This window comes from Gasterosteus aculeatus, chromosome 2, assembly GCF_964276395.1.
Source record: "Gasterosteus aculeatus chromosome 2, fGasAcu3.hap1.1, whole genome shotgun sequence".
Lineage (NCBI taxonomy): Eukaryota > Metazoa > Chordata > Actinopteri > Perciformes > Gasterosteidae > Gasterosteus > Gasterosteus aculeatus.
This window is the reverse complement of record NC_135689.1, coordinates 20,829,530-20,849,061: the sequence shown is the minus strand read 5'-3', so window position 1 is coordinate 20,849,061 and position 19,532 is coordinate 20,829,530. Positions and strand designations below refer to the sequence as shown.

The following is a 19,532-nucleotide window of genomic DNA, read 5'->3' as shown; positions in this document are numbered from 1 at the left end:
CAAACTATAATTCTATCACTAAACATCATTACACGCACTACAATTTCCTGACTAGGGGTGCACTTCTGGCTTAAATCCCTAACATCACCCGACGAGTCGTCTCATCCGGTCATTGATGGAAGAGCCCTTTGAAGTTTAGAGCTCTGTGTCAATGCTAGTCAACAGAGAAGGGGGTTACCAGAGGTTTTTGGGAGGTGGGTTGTGTGGCGGACACAAATGAGTGCTCCGAACCAGTTAACCTGTTAAACAAACAGTTTTCTCATTGAGCCTTTCCAGGAAGCCCCATGGTCATCTCCCTCCAGCCTCGAAACCAGTTATCTGCTTGATCCCGGTCCAGACCTCCCACACATTGTTCTCTTGGAATTTGGCCTCCAGTTTCCTCCTGTAGGTGGCGTAGCACACCCTGAGCTTGTCCTTCAAGAGGCGCTGATTTCCTAAGTATACCCCTGTGCCTATACCAGAAGCCTGTTTTCTTCTTGTCAAGAAGACCGTTGAGGTCACTGGTGACCGTTGGCTTGTTGTTGGTGAAGTAGTGTACAGTCTGGAATGGTATGGTGGAGTTTTCACAGATTCAAACGTATTCCGTAATGCAATCTGGCTTGCTGTGGATGTCCTCCCGATGAGGTCCACACTTCCCATCCCAGTCCGTCAACCCAAAGCAGTCCTGCACGGCGTCTTTCGCCCCTGTTCAGCTCCTCACAGTCCATGGGTGGTCGCAGGCTTCCTCAGCACCAAAGGAACATAATCAGGTGGTAACAAACGGGGAACCATTAGTGATAGTTGGTTTATTGTAAGTCAGATTCAGTTTTCATCCTCAGGGAAACTAAGACTATACTTTCAGGGATCATTTCTATAGTTTCTGACTTGAGAAATGTGTTTCCAAATGCTCTGGTCTCGCTATCCACGATGATGAAATGTGATATTTCCCACTGGGCGTGAAGCGGGCACAGAGAGGTGATTCAGTTCACAAGCTTCCTGCCATTGATGACCGTTCTTTACTTCCTAGTGGAGTAAAGAGGTGGGGAATATGGACAGAGTGGTTAACAGACTATGTCAATAGACATATAACTGATGAAGTTCTGCTTGGTTAATAGATAGTAAAATACATGACATTGATGTGATACTTCTGACTGCTTTCAGTTTAAAGGGGGACTTTGTGACACCTTCCCGTAAACGGGTAATGTTAGGCCCTGATTTCAGAAGCCTTTGTCCTCGTCTGTGCAGGTAGAAGATCTTGGAAAAGTATTTGCTTTGTCAAAGAACTCTGAAATGTTTATTATCTTTACAAGTGCAATGCGTTTGCCTTTCCAGTTTTTGACGGTAGAGCGGTCTTTTTATTTTTACGCTGACTTGGACAGAGGAGACGGTTCTCAACCTATAGCTTGTGCAATGCCAAAGAACAATCAGCTGCACCTCTGAAGGTCCTTCAACCTTGGTCTGGGGGAATCTTTTTAGTTCTCTCCTCACCCGACGAGTCGTCTCATCCGGTCATTGATGGAAGAGCCCTTTGAAGTTTAGAGCTCTGTGTCAATGCTAGTCAACAGAGAACGGGGTTACCAGAGGTTTTTGGGAGGTGGGTAGTGTGGCGGACACAAATGAGTGCTCCGAACCAGTTAACCTGTTAAACAAACAGTTTTCTCATTGAGCCTTTCCAGGAAGCCCCATGGTCATCTCCCTCCAGCCTCGAAACCAGTTATCTGCTTGATCCCGGTCCAGACCTCCCACACATTGTTCTCTTGGAATTTGGCCTCCAGTTTCCTCCTGTAGGTGGCGTAGCACACCCTGAGCTTGTCCTTCAAGAGGCGCTGATTTCCTAAGTATACCCCTGTGCCTATACCAGAAGCCTGTTTTCTTCTTGTCAAGAAGACCGTTGAGGTCACTGGTGACCGTTGGCTTGTTGTTGGTGAAGTAGTGTACAGTCTGGAATGGTATGGTGGAGTTTTCACAGATTCAAACGTATTCCGTAATGCAATCTGGCTTGCTGTGGATGTCCTCCCGATGAGGTCCACACTTCCCATCCCAGTCCGTCAACCCAAAGCAGTCCTGCACGGCGTCTTTCGCCCCTGTTCAGCTCCTCACAGTCCATGGGTGGTCGCAGGCTTCCTCAGCACCAAAGGAACATAATCAGGTGGTAACAAACGGGGAACCTTTAGTGATAGTTGGTTTATTGTAAGTCAGATTCGGTTTTCATCCTCAGGGAAACTAAGACTATACTTTCAGGGATCATTTCTATAGTTTCTGACTTGAGAAATGTGTTTCCAAATGCTCTGGTCTCGCTATCCACGATGATGAAATGTGATATTTCCCACTGGGCGTGAAGCGGGCACAGAGAAGTGATTCAGTTCACAAGCTTTCTGCCATTGATGACCGTTCTTTACTTCCTAGTGGAGTAAAGAGGTGGGGAATATGGACAGAGTGGTTAACAGACTATGTGAATAGACATATAACTGATGAAGTTCTGCTTGGTTAATAGATAGTAAAATACATGACATTGATGTGATACTTCTGACTGCTTTCAGTTTAAAGGGGGACTTTGTGACACCTTCCCGTAAACGGGTAAAGGGTGTGTTATGTTAGGCCCTGATTTCAGAAGCCTTTGTCCTCGTCTGTGCAGGTAGAAGATCTTGGAAAAGTATTTGCTTTGTCAAAGAACTCTGAAATGTTTATTATCTTTACAAGTGCAATGCGTTTGCCTTTCCAGTTTTTGACGGTAGAGCGGTCTTTTTATTTTTACGCTGACTCGGACAGAGGAGACGGTTCTCAACCTATAGCTTGTGCAATGCCAAAGAACAATCAGCTGCACCTCTGAAGGTCCTTCAACCTTGGTCTGGGGGAATCTTTTTAGTTCTCTCCTCACCCGACGAGTCGTCTCATCCGGTCATTGATGGAAGAGCCCTTCGAAGTTTAGAGCTCTGTGTCAATGCTAGTCAACAGAGAAGGGGGTTACCAGAGGTTTTTGGGAGGTGGGTTGTGTGGCGGACACAAATGAGTGCTCCGAACCAGTTAACCTGTTAAACAAACAGTTTTCTCATTGAGCCTTTCCAGGAAGCCCCATGGTCATCTCCCTCCAGCCTCGAAACCAGTTATCTGCTTGATCCCGGTCCAGACCTCCCACACATTGTTCTCTTGGAATTTTGCCTCCAGATTCCTCCTGTAGGTGGCGTAGCACACCCTCAGCTTGTCCTTCAAGAGGCGCTGATTTCCTAAGTATACCCCTGTGCCTATACCAGAAGCCTGTTTTCTTCTTGTCAAGAAGACCTTTGATGTCACTGGTGACCGTTGGCTTGTTGTTGGTGAAGTAGTGTACAGTCTGGAATGGTATGGTGGAGTTTTCACAGATTCAAACGTATTCCGTAATGCAATCTGGCTTGCTGTGGATGTCCTCCCGATGAGGTCCACACTTCCCATCCCAGTCCGTCAACCCAAAGCAGTCCTGCACGGCGTCTTTCGCCCCTGTTCAGCTCCTCACAGTCCATGGGTGGTCGCAGGCTTCCTCAGCACCAAAGGAACATAATCAGGTGGTAACAAACGGGGAACCATTAGTGATAGTTGGTTTATTGTAAGTCAGATTCAGTTTTCATCCTCAGGGAAACTAAGACTATACTTTCAGGGATCATTTCTATAGTTTCTGACTTGAGAAATGTGTTTCCAAATGCTCTGGTCTCGCTATCCACGATGATGAAATGTGATATTTCCCACTGGGCGTGAAGCGGGCACAGAGAGGTGATTCAGTTCACAAGCTTCCTGCCATTGATGACCGTTCTTTACTTCCTAGTGGAGTAAAGAGGTGGGGAATATGGACAGAGTGGTTAACAGACTATGTGAATAGACATATAACTGATGAAGTTCTGCTTGGTTAATAGATAGTAAAATACATGACATTGATGTGATACTTCTGACTGCTTTCAGTTTAAAGGGGGACTTTGTGACACCTTCCCGTAAACGGGTAAAGGGTGTGTTATGTTAGGCCCTGATTTCAGAAGCCTTTGTCCTCGTCTGTGCAGGTAGAAGATCTTGGAAAAGTATTTGCTTTGTCAAAGAACTCTGAAATGTTTATTATCTTTACAAGTGCAATGCGTTTGCCTTTCCAGTTTTTGACGGTAGAGCGGTCTTTTTATTTTTACGCTGACTTGGACAGAGGAGACGGTTCTCAACCTATAGCTTGTGCAATGCCAAAGAACAATCAGCTGCACCTCTGAAGGTCCTTCAACCTTGGTCTGGGGGAATCTTTTTAGTTCTCTCCTCACCCGACGAGTCGTCTCATCCGGTCATTGATGGAAGAGCCCTTTGAAGTTCAGAGCTCTGTGTCAATGCTAGTCAACAGAGAACGGGGTTACCAGAGGTTTTTGGGAGGTGGGTTGTGTGGCGGACACAAATGAGTGCTCCGAACCAGTTAACCTGTTAAACAAACAGTTTTCTCATTGAGCCTTTCCAGGAAGCCCCATGGTCATCTCCCTCCAGCCTCGAAACCAGTTATCTGCTTGATCCCGGTCCAGACCTCCCACACATTGTTCTCTTGGAATTTGGCCTCCAGTTTCCTCCTGTAGGTGGCGTAGCACACCCTGAGCTTGTCCTTCAAGAGGCGCTGATTTCCTAAGTATACCCCTGTGCCTATACCAGAAGCCTGTTTTCTTCTTGTCAAGAAGACCTTTGATGTCACTGGTGACCGTTGGCTTGTTGTTGGTGAAGTAGTGTACAGTCTGGAATGGTATGGTGGAGTTTTCACAGATTCAAACGTATTCCGTAATGCAATCTGGCTTGCTGTGGATGTCCTCCCGATGAGGTCCACACTTCCCATCCCAGTCCGTCAACCCAAAGCAGTCCTGCACGGCGTCTTTCGCCCCTGTTCAGCTCCTCACAGTCCATGGGTGGTCGCAGGCTTCCTCAGCACCAAAGGAACATAATCAGGTGGTAACAAACGGGGAACCATTAGTGATAGTTGGTTTATTGTAAGTCAGATTCGGTTTTCATCCTCAGGGAAACTAAGACTATACTTTCAGGGATCATTTCTATAGTTTCTGACTTGAGAAATGTGTTTCCAAATGCTCTGGTCTCGCTATCCACGATGATGAAATGTGATATTTCCCACTGGGCGTGAAGCGGGCACAGAGAAGTGATTCAGTTCACAAGCTTTCTGCCATTGATGACCGTTCTTTACTTCCTAGTGGAGTAAAGAGGTGGGGAATATGGACAGAGTGGTTAACAGACTATGTGAATAGACATATAACTGATGAAGTTCTGCTTGGTTAATAGATAGTAAAATACATGACATTGATGTGATACTTCTGACTGCTTTCAGTTTAAAGGGGGACTTTGTGACACCTTCCCGTAAACGGGTAATGTTAGGCCCTGATTTCAGAAGCCTTTGTCCTCGTCTGTGCAGGTAGAAGATCTTGGAAAAGTATTTGCTTTGTCAAAGAACTCTGAAATGTTTATTATCTTTACAAGTGCAATGCGTTTGCCTTTCCAGTTTTTGACGGTAGAGCGGTCTTTTTATTTTTACGCTGACTTGGACAGAGGAGACGGTTCTCAACCTATAGCTTGTGCAATGCCAAAGAACAATCAGCTGCACCTCTGAAGGTCCTTCAACCTTGGTCTGGGGGAATCTTTTTAGTTCTCTCCTCACCCGACGAGTCGTCTCATCCGGTCATTGATGGAAGAGCCCTTTGAAGTTTAGAGCTCTGTGTCAATGCTAGTCAACAGAGAACGGGGTTACCAGAGGTTTTTGGGAGGTGGGTTGTGTGGCGGACACAAATGAGTGCTCCGAACCAGTTAACCTGTTAAACAAACAGTTTTCTCATTGAGCCTTTCCAGGAAGCCCCATGGTCATCTCCCTCCAGCCTCGAAACCAGTTATCTGCTTGATCCCGGTCCAGACCTCCCACACATTGTTCTCTTGGAATTTGGCCTCCAGTTTCCTCCTGTAGGTGGCGTAGCACACCCTGAGCTTGTCCTTCAAGAGGCGCTGATTTCCTAAGTATACCCCTGTGCCTATACCAGAAGCCTGTTTTCTTCTTGTCAAGAAGACCGTTGAGGTCACTGGTGACCGTTGGCTTGTTGTTGGTGAAGTAGTGTACAGTCTGGAATGGTATGGTGGAGTTTTCACAGATTCAAACGTATTCCGTAATGCAATCTGGCTTGCTGTGGATGTCCTCCCGGTGAGGTCCACACTTCCCATCCCAGTCCGTCAACCCAAAGCAGTCCTGCACGGCGTCTTTCGCCCCTGTTCAGCTCCTCACAGTCCATGGGTGGTCGCAGGCTTCCTCAGCACCAAAGGAACATAATCAGGTGGTAACAAACGGGGAACCATTAGTGATAGTTGGTTTATTGTAAGTCAGATTCAGTTTTCATCCTCAGGGAAACTAAGACTATACTTTCAGGGATCATTTCTATAGTTTCTGACTTGAGAAATGTGTTTCCAAATGCTCTGGTCTCGCTATCCACGATGATGAAATGTGATATTTCCCACTGGGCGTGAAGCGGGCACAGAGAAGTGATTCAGTTCACAAGCTTCCTGCCATTGATGACCGTTCTTTACTTCCTAGTGGAGTAAAGAGGTGGGGAATATGGACAGAGTGGTTAACAGACTATGTGAATAGACATATAACTGATGAAGTTCTGCTTGGTTAATAGATAGTAAAATACATGACATTGATGTGATACTTCTGACTGCTTTCAGTTTAAAGGGGGACTTTGTGACACCTTCCCGTAAACGGGTAAAGGGTGTGTTATGTTAGGCCCTGATTTCAGAAGCCTTTGTCCTCGTCTGTGCAGGTAGAAGATCTTGGAAAAGTATTTGCTTTGTCAAAGAACTCTGAAATGTTTATTATCTTTACAAGTGCAATGCGTTTGCCTTTCCAGTTTTTGACGGTAGAGCGGTCTTTTTATTTTTACGCTGACTTGGACAGAGGAGACGGTTCTCAACCTATAGCTTGTGCAATGCCAAAGAACAATCAGCTGCACCTCTGAAGGTCCTTCAACCTTGGTCTGGGGGAATCTTTTTAGTTCTCTCCTCACCCGACGAGTCGTCTCATCCGGTCATTGATGGAAGAGCCCTTTGAAGTTCAGAGCTCTGTGTCAATGCTAGTCAACAGAGAACGGGGTTACCAGAGGTTTTTGGGAGGTAGGTTGTGTGGCGGACACAAATGAGTGCTCCGAACCAGTTAACCTGTTAAACAAACAGTTTTCTCATTGAGCCTTTCCAGGAAGCCCCATGGTCATCTCCCTCCAGCCTCGAAACCAGTTATCTGCTTGATCCCGGTCCAGACCTCCCACACATTGTTCTCTTGGAATTTGGCCTCCAGTTTCCTCCTGTAGGTGGCGTAGCACACCCTGAGCTTGTCCTTCAAGAGGCGCTGATTTCCTAAGTATACCCCTATGCCTATACCAGAAGCCTGTTTTCTTCTTGTCAAGAAGACCGTTGAGGTCACTGGTGACCGTTGGCTTGTTGTTGGTGAAGTAGTGTACAGTCTGGAATGGTATGGTGGAGTTTTCACAGATTCAAACGTATTCCGTAATGCAATCTGGCTTGCTGTGGATGTCCTCCCGATGAGGTCCACACTTCCCATCCCAGTCCGTCAACCCAAAGCAGTCCTGCACGGCGTCTTTCGCCCCTGTTCAGCTCCTCACAGTCCATGGGTGGTCGCAGGCTTCCTCAGCACCAAAGGAACATAATCAGGTGGTAACAAACGGGGAACCATTAGTGATAGTTGGTTTATTGTAAGTCAGATTCGGTTTTCATCCTCAGGGAAACTAAGACTATACTTTCAGGGATCATTTCTATAGTTTCTGACTTGAAAAATGTGTTTCCAAATGCTCTGGTCTCGCTATCCACGATGATGAAATGTGATATTTCCCACTGGGCGTGAAGCGGGCACAGAGAAGTGATTCAGTTCACAAGCTTTCTGCCATTGATGACCGTTCTTTACTTCCTAGTGGAGTAAAGAGGTGGGGAATATGGACAGAGTGGTTAACAGACTATGTGAATAGACATATAACTGATGAAGTTCTGCTTGGTTAATAGATAGTAAAATACATGACATTGATGTGATACTTCTGACTGCTTTCAGTTTAAAGGGGGACTTTGTGACACCTTCCCGTAAACGGGTAATGTTAGGCCCTGATTTCAGAAGCCTTTGTCCTCGTCTGTGCAGGTAGAAGATCTTGGAAAAGTATTTGCTTTGTCAAAGAACTCTGAAATGTTTATTATCTTTACAAGTGCAATGCGTTTGCCTTTCCAGTTTTTGACGGTAGAGCGGTCTTTTTATTTTTACGCTGACTTGGACAGAGGAGACGGTTCTCAACCTATAGCTTGTGCAATGCCAAAGAACAATCAGCTGCACCTCTGAAGGTCCTTCAACCTTGGTCTGGGGGAATCTTTTTAGTTCTCTCCTCACCCGACGAGTCGTCTCATCCGGTCATTGATGGAAGAGCCCTTTGAAGTTTAGAGCTCTGTGTCAATGCTAGTCAACAGAGAACGGGGTTACCAGAGGTTTTTGGGAGGTGGGTTGTGTGGCGGACACAAATGAGTGCTCCGAACCAGTTAACCTGTTAAACAAACAGTTTTCTCATTGAGCCTTTCCAGGAAGCCCCATGGTCATCTCCCTCCAGCCTCGAAACCAGTTATCTGCTTGATCCCGGTCCAGACCTCCCACACATTGTTCTCTTGGAATTTCGCCTCCAGTTTCCTCCTGTAGGTGGCGTAGCACACCCTGAGCTTGTCCTTCAAGAGGCGCTGATTTCCTAAGTATACCCCTGTGCCTATACCAGAAGCCTGTTTTCTTCTTGTCAAGAAGACCTTTGATGTCACTGGTGACAGTTGGCTTGTTGTTGGTGAAGTAGTGTACAGTCTGGAATGGTATGGTGGAGTTTTCACAGAGTCAAACGTATTCCGTAATGCATTCTGGCATGCTGTGGATGTCCTCCCGATGAGGTCCACACTTCCCATCCCAGTCCGTCGACCCAAAGCAGTCCTGCACGGCGTCTTTCGCCCCTGTTCAGCTCCTCACAGTCCATGGGTGGTCGCAGGCTTCCTCAGCACCAAAGGAACATAATCAGGTGGTAACAAACGGGGAACCATTAGTGATAGTTGGTTTATTGTAAGTCAGATTCAGTTTTCATCCTCAGGGAAACTAAGACTATACTTTCAGGGATCATTTCTATAGTTTCTGACTTGAGAAATGTGTTTCCAAATGCTCTGGTCTCGCTATCCACGATGATGAAATGTGATATTTCCCACTGGGCGTGAAGCGGGCACAGAGAAGTGATTCAGTTCACAAGCTTCCTGCCATTGATGACCGTTCTTTACTTCCTAGTGGAGTAAAGAGGTGGGGAATATGGACAGAGTGGTTAACAGACTATGTGAATAGACATATAACTGATGAAGTTCTGCTTGGTTTATAGATAGTAAAATACATGACATTGATGTGATACTTCTGACTGCTTTCAGTTTAAAGGGGGACTTTGTGACACCTTCCCGTAAACGGGTAATGTTAGGCCCTGATTTCAGAAGCCTTTGTCGTCGTCTGTGCAGGTAGAAGATCTTGGAAAAGTATTTGCTTTGTCAAAGAACTCTGAAATGTTTATTATCTTTACAAGTGCAATGCGTTTGCCTTTCCAGTTTTTGACGGTAGAGCGGTCTTTTTATTTTTACGCTGACTTGGACAGAGGAGACGGTTCTCAACCTATAGCTTGTGCAATGCCAAAGAACAATCAGCTGCACCTCTGAAGGTCCTTCAACCTTGGTCTGGGGGAATCTTTTTAGTTCTCTCCTCACCCGACGAGTCGTCTCATCCGGTCATTGATGGAAGAGCCCTTTGAAGTTCAGAGCTCTGTGTCAATGCTAGTCAACAGAGAACGGGGTTACCAGAGGTTTTTGGGAGGTGGGTTGTGTGGCGGACACAAATGAGTGCTCCGAACCAGTTAACCTGTTAAACAAACAGTTTTCTCATTGAGCCTTTCCAGGAAGCCCCATGGTCATCTCCCTCCAGCCTCGAAACCAGTTATCTGCTTGATCCCGGTCCAGACCTCCCACACATTGTTCTCTTGGAATTTGGCCTCCAGTTTCCTCCTGTAGGTGGCGTAGCACACCCTGAGCTTGTCCTTCAAGAGGCGCTGATTTCCTAAGTATACCCCTGTGCCTATACCAGAAGCCTGTTTTCTTCTTGTCAAGAAGACCGTTGAGGTCACTGGTGACCGTTGGCTTGTTGTTGGTGAAGTAGTGTACAGTCTGGAATGGTATGGTGGAGTTTTCACAGATTCAAACGTATTCCGTAATGCAATCTGGCTTGCTGTGGATGTCCTCCCGGTGAGGTCCACACTTCCCATCCCAGTCCGTCAACCCAAAGCAGTCCTGCACGGCGTCTTTCGCCCCTGTTCAGCTCCTCACAGTCCATGGGTGGTCGCAGGCTTCCTCAGCACCAAAGGAACATAATCAGGTGGTAACAAACGGGGAACCATTAGTGATAGTTGGTTTATTGTAAGTCAGATTCAGTTTTCATCCTCAGGGAAACTAAGACTATACTTTCAGGGATCATTTCTATAGTTTCTGACTTGAGAAATGTGTTTCCAAATGCTCTGGTCTCGCTATCCACGATGATGAAATGTGATATTTCCCACTGGGCGTGAAGCGGGCACAGAGAAGTGATTCAGTTCACAAGCTTCCTGCCATTGATGACCGTTCTTTACTTCCTAGTGGAGTAAAGAGGTGGGGAATATGGACAGAGTGGTTAACAGACTATGTGAATAGACATATAACTGATGAAGTTCTGCTTGGTTAATAGATAGTAAAATACATAACATTGATGTGATACTTCTGACTGCTTTCAGTTTAAAGGGGGACTTTGTGACACCTTCCCGTAAACGGGTAAAGGGTGTGTTATGTTAGGCCCTGATTTCAGAAGCCTTTGTCCTCGTCTGTGCAGGTAGAAGATCTTGGAAAAGTATTTGCTTTGTCAAAGAACTCTGAAATGTTTATTATCTTTACAAGTGCAATGCGTTTGCCTTTCCAGTTTTTGACGGTAGAGCGGTCTTTTTATTTTTACGCTGACTTGGACAGAGGAGACGGTTCTCAACCTATAGCTTGTGCAATGCCAAAGAACAATCAGCTGCACCTCTGAAGGTCCTTCAACCTTGGTCTGGGGGAATCTTTTTAGTTCTCTCCTCACCCGACGAGTCGTCTCATCCGGTCATTGATGGAAGAGCCCTTTGAAGTTTAGAGCTCTGTGTCAATGCTAGTCAACAGAGAACGGGGTTACCAGAGGTTTTTGGGAGGTGGGTTGTGTGGCGGACACAAATGAGTGCTCCGAACCAGTTAACCTGTTAAACAAACAGTTTTCTCATTGAGCCTTTCCAGGAAGCCCCATGGTCATCTCCCTCCAGCCTCGAAACCAGTTATCTGCTTGATCCCGGTCCAGACCTCCCACACATTGTTCTCTTGGAATTTGGCCTCCAGTTTCCTCCTGTAGGTGGCGTAGCACACCCTGAGCTTGTCCTTCAAGAGGCGCTGATTTCCTAAGTATACCCCTGTGCCTATACCAGAAGCCTGTTTTCTTCTTGTCAAGAAGACCGTTGAGGTCACTGGTGACCGTTGGCTTGTTGTTGGTGAAGTAGTGTACAGTCTGGAATGGTATGGTGGAGTTTTCACAGATTCAAACGTATTCCGTAATGCAATCTGGCTTGCTGTGGATGTCCTCCCGGTGAGGTCCACACTTCCCATCCCAGTCCGTCAACCCAAAGCAGTCCTGCACGGCGTCTTTCGCCCCTGTTCAGCTCCTCACAGTCCATGGGTGGTCGCAGGCTTCCTCAGCACCAAAGGAACATAATCAGGTGGTAACAAACGGGGAACCATTAGTGATAGTTGGTTTATTGTAAGTCAGATTCAGTTTTCATCCTCAGGGAAACTAAGACTATACTTTCAGGGATCATTTCTATAGTTTCTGACTTGAGAAATGTGTTTCCAAATGCTCTGGTCTCGCTATCCACGATGATGAAATGTGATATTTCCCACTGGGCGTGAAGCGGGCACAGAGAAGTGATTCAGTTCACAAGCTTCCTGCCATTGATGACCGTTCTTTACTTCCTAGTGGAGTAAAGAGGTGGGGAATATGGACAGAGTGGTTAACAGACTATGTGAATAGACATATAACTGATGAAGTTCTGCTTGGTTAATAGATAGTAAAATACATGACATTGATGTGATACTTCTGACTGCTTTCAGTTTAAAGGGGGACTTTGTGACACCTTCCCGTAAACGGGTAAAGGGTGTGTTATGTTAGGCCCTGATTTCAGAAGCCTTTGTCCTCGTCTGTGCAGGTAGAAGATCTTGGAAAAGTATTTGCTTTGTCAAAGAACTCTGAAATGTTTATTATCTTTACAAGTGCAATGCGTTTGCCTTTCCAGTTTTTGACGGTAGAGCGGTCTTTTTATTTTTACGCTGACTTGGACAGAGGAGACGGTTCTCAACCTATAGCTTGTGCAATGCCAAAGAACAATCAGCTGCACCTCTGAAGGTCCTTCAACCTTGGTCTGGGGGAATCTTTTTAGTTCTCTCCTCACCCGACGAGTCGTCTCATCCGGTCATTGATGGAAGAGCCCTTTGAAGTTCAGAGCTCTGTGTCAATGCTAGTCAACAGAGAACGGGGTTACCAGAGGTTTTTGGGAGGTGGGTTGTGTGGCGGACACAAATGAGTGCTCCGAACCAGTTAACCTGTTAAACAAACAGTTTTCTCATTGAGCCTTTCCAGGAAGCCCCATGGTCATCTCCCTCCAGCCTCGAAACCAGTTATCTGCTTGATCCCGGTCCAGACCTCCCACACATTGTTCTCTTGGAATTTGGCCTCCAGTTTCCTCCTGTAGGTGGCGTAGCACACCCTGAGCTTGTCCTTCAAGAGGCGCTGATTTCCTAAGTATACCCCTGTGCCTATACCAGAAGCCTGTTTTCTTCTTGTCAAGAAGACCTTTGATGTCACTGGTGACCGTTGGCTTGTTGTTGGTGAAGTAGTGTACAGTCTGGAATGGTATGGTGGAGTTTTCACAGATTCAAACGTATTCCGTAATGCAATCTGGCTTGCTGTGGATGTCCTCCCGATGAGGTCCACACTTCCCATCCCAGTCCGTCAACCCAAAGCAGTCCTGCACGGCGTCTTTCGCCCCTGTTCAGCTCCTCACAGTCCATGGGTGGTCGCAGGCTTCCTCAGCACCAAAGGAACATAATCAGGTGGTAACAAACGGGGAACCATTAGTGATAGTTGGTTTATTGTAAGTCAGATTCGGTTTTCATCCTCAGGGAAACTAAGACTATACTTTCAGGGATCATTTCTATAGTTTCTGACTTGAGAAATGTGTTTCCAAATGCTCTGGTCTCGCTATCCACGATGATGAAATGTGATATTTCCCACTGGGCGTGAAGCGGGCACAGAGAAGTGATTCAGTTCACAAGCTTTCTGCCATTGATGACCGTTCTTTACTTCCTAGTGGAGTAAAGAGGTGGGGAATATGGACAGAGTGGTTAACAGACTATGTGAATAGACATATAACTGATGAAGTTCTGCTTGGTTAATAGATAGTAAAATACATGACATTGATGTGATACTTCTGACTGCTTTCAGTTTAAAGGGGGACTTTGTGACACCTTCCCGTAAACGGGTAAAGGGTGTGTTATGTTAGGCCCTGATTTCAGAAGCCTTTGTCCTCGTCTGTGCAGGTAGAAGATCTTGGAAAAGTATTTGCTTTGTCAAAGAACTTTGAAATGTTTATTATCTTTACAAGTGCATTGCGTTTGCCTTTCCAGTTTTTGACGGTAGAGCGGTCTTTTTATTTTTACGCTGACTTGGACAGAGGAGACGGTTCTCAACCTATAGCTTGTGCAATGCCAAAGAACAATCAGCTGCACCTCTGAAGGTCCTTCAACCTTGGTCTGGGGGAATCGTTTTAGTTCTCTCCTCACCCGACGAGTCGTCTCATCCGGTCATTGATGGAAGAGCCCTTTGAAGTTTAGAGCTCTGTGTCAATGCTAGTCAACAGAGAACGGGGTTACCAGAGGTTTTTGGGAGGTAGGTTGTGTGGCGGACACAAATGAGTGCTCCGAACCAGTTAACCTGTTAAACAAACAGTTTTCTCATTGAGCCTTTCCAGGAAGCCCCATGGTCATCTCCCTCCAGCCTCGAAACCAGTTATCTGCTTGATCCCGGTCCAGACCTCCCACACATTGTTCTCTTGGAATTTGGCCTCCAGTTTCCTCCTGTAGGTGGCGTAGCACACCCTGAGCTTGTCCTTCAAGAGGCGCTGATTTCCTAAGTATACCCCTGTGCCTATACCAGAAGCCTGTTTTCTTCTTGTCAAGAAGACCGTTGAGGTCACTGGTGACCGTTGGCTTGTTGTTGGTGAAGTAGTGTACAGTCTGGAATGGTATGGTGGAGTTTTCACAGATTCAAACGTATTCCGTAATGCAATCTGGCTTGCTGTGGATGTCCTCCCGATGAGGTCCACACTTCCCATCCCAGTCCGTCAACCCAAAGCAGTCCTGCACGGCGTCTTTCGCCCCTGTTCAGCTCCTCACAGTCCATGGGTGGTCGCAGGCTTCCTCAGCACCAAAGGAACATAATCAGGTGGTAACAAACGGGGAACCATTAGTGATAGTTGGTTTATTGTAAGTCAGATTCGGTTTTCATCCTCAGGGAAACTAAGACTATACTTTCAGGGATCATTTCTATAGTTTCTGACTTGAAAAATGTGTTTCCAAATGCTCTGGTCTCGCTATCCACGATGATGAAATGTGATATTTCCCACTGGGCGTGAAGCGGGCACAGAGAAGTGATTCAGTTCACAAGCTTTCTGCCATTGATGACCGTTCTTTACTTCCTAGTGGAGTAAAGAGGTGGGGAATATGGACAGAGTGGTTAACAGACTATGTGAATAGACATATAACTGATGAAGTTCTGCTTGGTTAATAGATAGTAAAATACATGACATTGATGTGATACTTCTGACTGCTTTCAGTTTAAAGGGGGACTTTGTGACACCTTCCCGTAAACGGGTAATGTTAGGCCCTGATTTCAGAAGCCTTTGTCCTCGTCTGTGCAGGTAGAAGATCTTGGAAAAGTATTTGCTTTGTCAAAGAACTCTGAAATGTTTATTATCTTTACAAGTGCAATGCGTTTGCCTTTCCAGTTTTTGACGGTAGAGCGGTCTTTTTATTTTTACGCTGACTTGGACAGAGGAGACGGTTCTCAACCTATAGCTTGTGCAATGCCAAAGAACTATCAGCTGCACCTCTGAAGGTCCTTCAACCTTGGTCTGGGGGAATCTTTTTAGTTCTCTCCTCACCCGACGAGTCGTCTCATCCGGTCATTGATGGAAGAGCCCTTTGAAGTTTAGAGCTCTGTGTCAATGCTAGTCAACAGAGAACGGGGTTACCAGAGGTTTTTGGGAGGTGGGTTGTGTGGCGGACACAAATGAGTGCTCCGAACCAGTTAACCTGTTAAACAAACAGTTTTCTCATTGAGCCTTTCCAGGAAGCCCCATGGTCATCTCCCTCCAGCCTCGAAACCAGTTATCTGCTTGATCCCGGTCCAGACCTCCCACACATTGTTCTCTTGGAATTTCGCCTCCAGTTTCCTCCTGTAGGTGGCGTAGCACACCCTGAGCTTGTCCTTCAAGAGGCGCTGATTTCCTAAGTATACCCCTGTGCCTATACCAGAAGCCTGTTTTCTTCTTGTCAAGAAGACCTTTGATGTCACTGGTGACAGTTGGCTTGTTGTTGGTGAAGTAGTGTACAGTCTGGAATGGTATGGTGGAGTTTTCACAGAGTCAAACGTATTCCGTAATGCATTCTGGCATGCTGTGGATGTCCTCCCGATGAGGTCCACACTTCCCATCCCAGTCCGTCAACCCAAAGCAGTCCTGCACGGCGTCTTTCGCCCCTGTTCAGCTCCTCACAGTCCATGGGTGGTCGCAGGCTTCCTCAGCACCAAAGGAACATAATCAGGTGGTAACAAACGGGGAACCATTAGTGATAGTTGGTTTATTGTAAGTCAGATTCAGTTTTCATCCTCAGGGAAACTAAGACTATACTTTCAGGGATCATTTCTATAGTTTCTGACTTGAGAAATGTGTTTCCAAATGCTCTGGTCTCGCTATCCACGATGATGAAATGTGATATTTCCCACTGGGCGTGAAGCGGGCACAGAGAAGTGATTCAGTTCACAAGCTTCCTGCCATTGATGACCGTTCTTTACTTCCTAGTGGAGTAAAGAGGTGGGGAATATGGACAGAGTGGTTAACAGACTATGTGAATAGACATATAACTGATGAAGTTCTGCTTGGTTTATAGATAGTAAAATACATGACATTGATGTGATACTTCTGACTGCTTTCAGTTTAAAGGGGGACTTTGTGACACCTTCCCGTAAACGGGTAATGTTAGGCCCTGATTTCAGAAGCCTTTGTCGTCGTCTGTGCAGGTAGAAGATCTTGGAAAAGTATTTGCTTTGTCAAAGAACTCTGAAATGTTTATTATCTTTACAAGTGCAATGCGTTTGCCTTTCCAGTTTTTGACGGTAGAGCGGTCTTTTTATTTTTACGCTGACTTGGACAGAGGAGACGGTTCTCAACCTATAGCTTGTGCAATGCCAAAGAACAATCAGCTGCACCTCTGAAGGTCCTTCAACCTTGGTCTGGGGGAATCTTTTTAGTTCTCTCCTCACCCGACGAGTCGTCTCATCCGGTCATTGATGGAAGAGCCCTTTGAAGTTCAGAGCTCTGTGTCAATGCTAGTCAACAGAGAACGGGGTTAACAGAGGTTTTTGGGAGGTGGGTTGTGTGGCGGACACAAATGAGTGCTCCGAACCAGTTAACCTGTTAAACAAACAGTTTTCTCATTGAGCCTTTCCAGGAAGCCCCATGGTCATCTCCCTCCAGCCTCGAAACCAGTTATCTGCTTGATCCCGGTCCAGACCTCCCACACATTGTTCTCTTGGAATTTGGCCTCCAGTTTCCTCCTGTAGGTGGCGTAGCACACCCTGAGCTTGTCCTTCAAGAGGCGCTGATTTCCTAAGTATACCCCTGTGCCTATACCAGAAGCCTGTTTTCTTCTTGTCAAGAAGACCGTTGAGGTCACTGGTGACCGTTGGCTTGTTGTTGGTGAAGTAGTGTACAGTCTGGAATGGTATGGTGGAGTTTTCACAGATTCAAACGTATTCCGTAATGCAATCTGGCTTGCTGTGGATGTCCTCCCGGTGAGGTCCACACTTCCCATCCCAGTCCGTCAACCCAAAGCAGTCCTGCACGGCGTCTTTCGCCCCTGTTCAGCTCCTCACAGTCCATGGGTGGTCGCAGGCTTCCTCAGCACCAAAGGAACATAATCAGGTGGTAACAAACGGGGAACCATTAGTGATAGTTGGTTTATTGTAAGTCAGATTCAGTTTTCATCCTCAGGGAAACTAAGACTATACTTTCAGGGATCATTTCTATAGTTTCTGACTTGAGAAATGTGTTTCCAAATGCTCTGGTCTCGCTATCCACGATGATGAAATGTGATATTTCCCACTGGGCGTGAAGCGGGCACAGAGAAGTGATTCAGTTCACAAGCTTCCTGCCATTGATGACCGTTCTTTACTTCCTAGTGGAGTAAAGAGGTGGGGAATATGGACAGAGTGGTTAACAGACTATGTGAATAGACATATAACTGATGAAGTTCTGCTTGGTTAATAGATAGTAAAATACATAACATTGATGTGATACTTCTGACTGCTTTCAGTTTAAAGGGGGACTTTGTGACACCTTCCCGTAAACGGGTAAAGGGTGTGTTATGTTAGGCCCTGATTTCAGAAGCCTTTGTCCTCGTCTGTGCAGGTAGAAGATCTTGGAAAAGTATTTGCTTTGTCAAAGAACTCTGAAATGTTTATTATCTTTACAAGTGCAATGCGTTTGCCTTTCCAGTTTTTGACGGTAGAGCGGTCTTTTTATTTTTACGCTGACTTGGACAGAGGAGACGGTTCTCAACCTATAGCTTGTGCAATGCCAAAGAACAATCAGCTGCACCTCTGAAGGTCCTTCAACCTTGGTCTGGGGGAATCTTTTTAGTTCTCTCCTCACCCGACGAGTCGTCTCATCCGGTCATTGATGGAAGAGCCCTTTGAAGTTCAGAGCTCTGTGTCAATGCTAGTCAACAGAGAACGGGGTTACCAGAGGTTTTTGGGAGGTGGGTTGTGTGGCGGACACAAATGAGTGCTCCGAACCAGTTAACCTGTTAAACAAACAGTTTTCTCATTGAGCCTTTCCAGGAAGCCCCATGGTCATCTCCCTCCAGCCTCGAAACCAGTTATCTGCTTGATCCCGGTCCAGACCTCCCACACATTGTTCTCTTGGAATTTGGCCTCCAGTTTCCTCCTGTAGGTGGCGTAGCACACCCTGAGCTTGTCCTTCAAGAGGCGCTGATTTCCTAAGTATACCCCTGTGCCTATACCAGAAGCCTGTTTTCTTCTTGTCAAGAAGACCTTTGATGTCACTGGTGACAGTTGGCTTGTTGTTGGTGAAGTAGTGTACAGTCTGGAATGGTATGGTGGAGTTTTCACAGATTCAAACGTATTCCGTAATGCAATCTGGCTTGCTGTGGATGTCCTCCCGATGAGGTCCACACTTCCCATCCCAGTCCGTCAACCCAAAGCAGTCCTGCACGGCGTCTTTCGCCCCTGTTCAGCTCCTCACAGTCCATGGGTGGTCGCAGGCTTCCTCAGCACCAAAGGAACATAATCAGGTGGTAACAAACGGGGAACCATTAGTGATAGTTGGTTTATTGTAAGTCAGATTCGGTTTTCATCCTCAGGGAAACTAAGACTATACTTTCAGGGATCATTTCTATAGTTTCTGACTTGAGAAATGTGTTTCCAAATGCTCTGGTCTCGCTATCCACGATGATGAAATGTGATATTTCCCACTGGGCGTGAAGCGGGCACAGAGAAGTGATTCAGTTCACAAGCTTTCTGCCATTGATGACCGTTCTTTACTTCCTAGTGGAGTAAAGAGGTGGGGAATATGGACAGAGTGGTTAACAGACTATGTGAATAGACATATAACTGATGAAGTTCTGCTTGGTTAATAGATAGTAAAATACATGACATTGATGTGATACTTCTGACTGCTTTCAGTTTAAAGGGGGACTTTGTGACACCTTCCCGTAAACGGGTAATGTTAGGCCCTGATTTCAGAAGCCTTTGTCCTCGTCTGTGCAGGTAGAAGATCTTGGAAAAGTATTTGCTTTGTCAAAGAACTCTGAAATGTTTATTATCTTTACAAGTGCAATGCGTTTGCCTTTCCAGTTTTTGACGGTAGAGCGGTCTTTTTATTTTTACGCTGACTTGGACAGAGGAGACGGTTCTCAACCTATAGCTTGTGCAATGCCAAAGAACAATCAGCTGCACCTCTGAAGGTCCTTCAACCTTGGTCTGGGGGAATCTTTTTAGTTCTCTCCTCACCCGACGAGTCGTCTCATCCGGTCATTGATGGAAGAGCCCTTTGAAGTTCAGAGCTCTGTGT

General features: G+C 46.1%; 14 non-coding genes across 14 annotated transcripts; all 14 read left to right on the top strand.

Moving 5' to 3' along the window:
• The first annotated feature begins 825 nt into the window (after positions 1 to 825).
• Positions 826 to 1,041, top strand: LOC144400509 (small nucleolar RNA U3). The gene has a single exon (XR_013462443.1). It is a non-coding gene; the product is annotated as a small nucleolar RNA U3 (small nucleolar RNA).
• A 1,163-nt stretch (positions 1,042 to 2,204) lies between these two features.
• LOC144400478 (small nucleolar RNA U3) lies at positions 2,205 to 2,420 on the top strand. Its single transcript, XR_013462412.1, has one exon. It is a non-coding gene; the product is annotated as a small nucleolar RNA U3 (small nucleolar RNA).
• Positions 2,421 to 3,594: 1,174 nt separating this feature from the next.
• On the top strand, positions 3,595 to 3,810 carry LOC144400508 (small nucleolar RNA U3). Its single transcript, XR_013462442.1, has one exon. It is a non-coding gene; the product is annotated as a small nucleolar RNA U3 (small nucleolar RNA).
• A 1,174-nt stretch (positions 3,811 to 4,984) lies between these two features.
• LOC144400477 (small nucleolar RNA U3) lies at positions 4,985 to 5,200 on the top strand. The gene has a single exon (XR_013462411.1). It is a non-coding gene; the product is annotated as a small nucleolar RNA U3 (small nucleolar RNA).
• Positions 5,201 to 6,363: 1,163 nt separating this feature from the next.
• Positions 6,364 to 6,579, top strand: LOC144400504 (small nucleolar RNA U3). The gene has a single exon (XR_013462438.1). It is a non-coding gene; the product is annotated as a small nucleolar RNA U3 (small nucleolar RNA).
• Positions 6,580 to 7,753: 1,174 nt separating this feature from the next.
• Positions 7,754 to 7,969, top strand: LOC144400507 (small nucleolar RNA U3). The gene has a single exon (XR_013462441.1). It is a non-coding gene; the product is annotated as a small nucleolar RNA U3 (small nucleolar RNA).
• Positions 7,970 to 9,132: 1,163 nt separating this feature from the next.
• On the top strand, positions 9,133 to 9,348 carry LOC144400503 (small nucleolar RNA U3). Its single transcript, XR_013462437.1, has one exon. It is a non-coding gene; the product is annotated as a small nucleolar RNA U3 (small nucleolar RNA).
• Positions 9,349 to 10,511: 1,163 nt separating this feature from the next.
• Positions 10,512 to 10,727, top strand: LOC144400502 (small nucleolar RNA U3). The gene has a single exon (XR_013462436.1). It is a non-coding gene; the product is annotated as a small nucleolar RNA U3 (small nucleolar RNA).
• Positions 10,728 to 11,901: 1,174 nt separating this feature from the next.
• Positions 11,902 to 12,117, top strand: LOC144400501 (small nucleolar RNA U3). Its single transcript, XR_013462435.1, has one exon. It is a non-coding gene; the product is annotated as a small nucleolar RNA U3 (small nucleolar RNA).
• A 1,174-nt stretch (positions 12,118 to 13,291) lies between these two features.
• On the top strand, positions 13,292 to 13,507 carry LOC144400476 (small nucleolar RNA U3). The gene has a single exon (XR_013462410.1). It is a non-coding gene; the product is annotated as a small nucleolar RNA U3 (small nucleolar RNA).
• Positions 13,508 to 14,681: 1,174 nt separating this feature from the next.
• On the top strand, positions 14,682 to 14,897 carry LOC144400505 (small nucleolar RNA U3). The gene has a single exon (XR_013462439.1). It is a non-coding gene; the product is annotated as a small nucleolar RNA U3 (small nucleolar RNA).
• Positions 14,898 to 16,060: 1,163 nt separating this feature from the next.
• On the top strand, positions 16,061 to 16,276 carry LOC144400500 (small nucleolar RNA U3). Its single transcript, XR_013462434.1, has one exon. It is a non-coding gene; the product is annotated as a small nucleolar RNA U3 (small nucleolar RNA).
• A 1,163-nt stretch (positions 16,277 to 17,439) lies between these two features.
• Positions 17,440 to 17,655, top strand: LOC144400499 (small nucleolar RNA U3). Its single transcript, XR_013462433.1, has one exon. It is a non-coding gene; the product is annotated as a small nucleolar RNA U3 (small nucleolar RNA).
• Positions 17,656 to 18,829: 1,174 nt separating this feature from the next.
• On the top strand, positions 18,830 to 19,045 carry LOC144400474 (small nucleolar RNA U3). Its single transcript, XR_013462408.1, has one exon. It is a non-coding gene; the product is annotated as a small nucleolar RNA U3 (small nucleolar RNA).
• The last annotated feature ends 487 nt before the right edge of the window (positions 19,046 to 19,532 follow it).